Source organism: Nematolebias whitei, chromosome 1 (genome assembly GCF_014905685.2).
Source record: "Nematolebias whitei isolate Nwh7 chromosome 1, NemWhi1, whole genome shotgun sequence".
Taxonomy (NCBI): Eukaryota; Metazoa; Chordata; class Actinopteri; order Cyprinodontiformes; family Rivulidae; genus Nematolebias; species Nematolebias whitei.
In genome coordinates, this window is record NC_056498.1 from 92,122,141 (window position 1) to 92,126,815 (window position 4,675).

Here is a 4,675-nt window from a genome sequence, read left to right on the forward strand (position 1 = left end):
TCTGCGGTCTACACTCATCTCCAGGCCAGCGGTCACTCTTTCAGGGATGAAGATGTGCACATCCTGGACAGAGAGGAACGATGGTTTGAGAGAGGAGTAAAGGAGGCCATCTTTGTGAAAAGAAATCGTCCATCATTAAACAGGGGTGGAGGCCTCCGGGTTCAACTGTCCCCCTCTTACAATGCTGTGATTGCTAGTATCACTCAGCCCTCTGTGAACAGTAAACAGCCATCAGTGTGCTAATGATCCATTGTTATGCTGATGGTCCTTCTTGAGCATGTGATAAGCTGGTTTTGGTTGTCAGCAGCAAAACTGGTTGATCCACCCTGAGACGGTGCTATTTAAGAGACTGAGCTGAATACAGCTCCTCAGACTGAGGAAGTCTCTCGGATGAGAGACGAAACGTTTCTACATTTTTTGTTGTTTTGCTTTGTTTTGGGTTTTTTTTAATGTCCAGAGGACCAGATTTAACTTTTTTAGACAAAAACTATGCTTTTTAGGTGTCGGTGCAATGAGCTGTTGCTGAGAACTAGGAAAAAACTGTGCGTGAGTATTATGATAAAACTTTGGTAAGTCCGTATTTATTTAAATAAAAACTGTTTAATTAAATATAAGATCATTAAGAAAGTCCTAAATACTATTAACTAACTTTTTCATTTAATCAAACAAACTGGACGAGGAGACTTTGGAGAGCCTGGAATTGTTTGTTGACGAGTGTTTTGACAGCTTAGTCATGGGTAAACCTAAAGATACATCCGGTGCTGCTAGCGATTCAGCTAACATCCCCACTGCTAAGCGGCACCAACAGGGAAGCTCAGATAGCGTTACGACACCGCCTCTTGATAATACAGGCTTCAAGGAGATATTAGAATCAATTGACCAGAAGCTAACTAGCTTGGACGCCCGACTAGCGTTGGTAGAGATGCTACATAAAGAGTTTCAAGGCCTCAGGGAGTCGTTAGAAATCAGCCAACAACAGGTAGCATTACTTGCTAGTGAAAATCAGGAGCTGAGGGGAACAGTAAAACAACTCACCGAGGAGATGACGCTGCTATCCGGGGATAATAAAAAAAAATAAAAGAATCGATCCTGGATATCCAAGCCCGGAGCATGTGGGAAAACCTCGTCTTCTCGGGAATCCCGGAGCGAGCGGACGAGGTCCCTGAGGCCTCCGTCCGTGACTTCATTCAGAATCAGCTGAAGTTGCCGAGTGACGCGGTTAATTCCATCACTTTTCACCGAGTCCACCGCCTCGGAGGTAAGAAACCTGGAAGCAATCGACCGCGGCCGATTGTAGCTAAATTTGAACATTATAAACAGAAAGAACAAGTAAAAAGCCGAGGTAGGGAACTGCGTGACACGAACTACAGCATGAATGGCCAATTCCCTGCAGAAATTCTGAGTAGAAGGCGCGTTCTGTTCCCGATTAGGAAGAAAAATATAAACGAGGGCAGAAGAGCTACTGTGGCTGTTGACAAACTTTACATCAATGGTCAGCTGTTTAGAGATCCAGAGGTTACTCCCTGGCTCTATTAGTAATACAAATAAGGTAAGTATGATTTTCAGTTGCTAATTTTGCTTAAAATTTATTAGCAATAATATATATTCGTATTACTTACCAGATATATATGTAATTGTTCAGCACAGCTCAGTTGGTGGGTTACACAGATAGTGGTGGTACACGGTGGCATGGCACTTAATATGGTAAGGGGGTTCTTTTTTTATTTATTTATTTATTTATTTGTTTGTTTATTCATTTTATAATAATAAGAATACATATCAATTTACATGTATGTAATTTGAAAACAAAAAAAAAATAAAATGAAAGGCAGCAGATGAAGAAAAAATCTTATTAAGTCTGCTCCTTATTTATCTAATAAACAATTTAAACAAACATTTACTGTAAGTAACAAAAACAAATAAATAACTCGCTTAATTTTTCAATTAACAAACATTTTCAATGAATTACATTCATATATATTTTTTTAACAATTTGATTTTTACCAGTTTCTTAAATACCAAGATTGATTTGGCTTCCTTAATATCTGTCTCTAAGTCATTCCATAAACCAACACCCTGAATTAAGGTAGATCTTCCCTTTAAACTAGTTCTGAACTGCGGTTTTACAAAAACATCTTTCCCCTTAAGATTGTAACAGCTTGATCTTTTCACAAAATACATTTGAATATTAGAAGGTAGTGTATTTGTATGAGCTCTATACATAAGTGACAAAATGTTGTAATCCACCAAATCATAGAATTTCAACAGTTTCATTTGATTAAATAAAATACTTGATGGATGATAATAATGTTTTCTTGTGATAATTCTTACATCTCTTTTCTGCAATATAAAAATAGGCTTTGTAATTGATTTACACGCTTTTCCCCAAACATTAACACAATAAACCAAGTGTGGAACAACAATTGTATTATACAACAAAAACAATGCTTTATCATTTAGTAGATACCTAACTCTATAAAAAATTGCAATAGATTTGGATATTTTCGTTTTAACAGAATTTATATGTTGTTTCCACGACAGTTTATCGTCAATGATGACACCCAAGAATTTCACCTCATTAACTCTGCAAATCATTGAATCTTCACTTTGAAATGGAACATCAATAGTTTTATTTCTATTACTAAATATCATGTAATTTGTTTTATCCAAATTTAAAGATAATTTGTTTAGTCTAAACCATTTCTGAATTTTAACAAACTCCGTCATCATTGACTCCAATAACTGTTCAATATTTTTACCAGAACAAAAAAATGTTGCGTCATCAGCAAAAAGAACGCATTTAAGGAGGCCAGACACCTTGACCAAATCATTTACATACAAAATGAACAACTTTGGGCCAAGGAAGGATCCTTGAGGAACTCCACAAGTAATAGTACAGTGATCCGATTTCACATCATTCATCTGTACAAACTGTCTCCTGTTTTTTAAGTAACTACACACCCATTGTAAAGCTAAACCTCTGATGCCATATTTGTATAATTTATCAAAAAGAATATTATGGTCAACAGTATCAAATGCCTTTTTCAAGTCAACGAACACACTTACACAATATTGTTTACGGTCAACCGCAGTAGTTACTTGTTCCATAAAGTCCATAAGCGCCATAGATGTTGAATTTTTTGTTCTAAAACCATATTGGTTATTAGTTAGAATATTTTGTTTTTCAATAAATTGGTCCAGTCTGTTACTGAATAGTTTCTCCAAGATTTTAGAAAACTGTGTTAACAAGGATATCGGTCTGTAGTTATTAAACACACATTTGTCACCATTTTTAAAAAGAGGAAATACCTTAGCCACCTTCATTCTGTCTGGAAATACTCCCGTTGTAAAGGACAAATTACATATATGTGTAAATGGTTCAATTACATGACCCATTATGTACTTTACAAATGTCATGTCCATATCCATCCAATCCTTAGAGTTTTTGTTTACAAATTTATTGACTACATTCATTATTTCATCTTTATCAGTTCCCTTCAGGAACATACTGTCCAGATAATCATCAATTAAATAGTTCCCATAATTATTCATCTTTGGTATCGTTGTTGCAAGACTAGTTCCAACATTCACAAAGTATTGATTAAATCCATTAACAATTACATTTTCATCATATATTGTCTCATTATTTATTGTAAAGTTCTGTGAAATGCCTGTTTTTCCTATATTTTTTTTATCGAACACTATTCACGACCCGCCATGTTGCCCTCGTATCCCCATTACTTTTATTCAATAAGTCACTATAATATTCTTTCTTATGTTTTCTTATAATCCCAACTAATTTGTTTTTATATTTCTTATATTTATCTTCTGCATCTTGTGTTCTGCATTTCAAGAAACATAAATACAAATAGTTTTTCTTCCTACAAGCATTTCTCAGTCCATTTGTCATCCACTGCTGGTCAACAACATTCTTCTTGGTGTAATTATTTAGTACACAATTTTTTTTTATATAAAGCATCCAAGATATTCATAAACACATCATAAGATTTGTTTACATCATCAACATAGACACTATCCCAGTTTTGTACAGCTAAATCATTTTTCAAATTTTCCAAAGCTTGCTTGGATGTATTTATTATTTTTTTCTTTTTAGGAAATGTTTTTGTGCTTATTTGTTACTTACTATAAATTGTAAAAACCGGTAAATGATCACTAAGATCATTCATCAAAATACCCCCAATCACATCCCCATTTGTTGTATTTGTAAAAATATTATCAATTATTGTTGCACTATGAGTCGTGATTCTTGTTGGCTTTGAGATTAATGGGTAAAGATTTAAAGTTTGCATTGAGTCTATAAATGTACTGATATTATTAGAATCTGTTTTTTTCCCCAAATCAATATTAAAGTCACCACATAAAAAAATTGTTTTATTACAGCTCTTATCTAATAGTTCAATAATTTTATCTGTGAATGACTCAATATTCGATCCAGGTGGTCGGTATACACAACTTATTATGATATTTGTCATTTTTATTTAAAATTTCTATTGTTGTCATCTCAATTGAGTTCTCATCAGTTGTTGACATTTCCCTGTTTAATTTACATTTTATTGCACTATTGACAAATAAAGCCACACCACCACCTCTTTTATTATTTCTATTTATATTATATAATTCGTACCCATCAATTTGGGCATTAATTATATTTTCG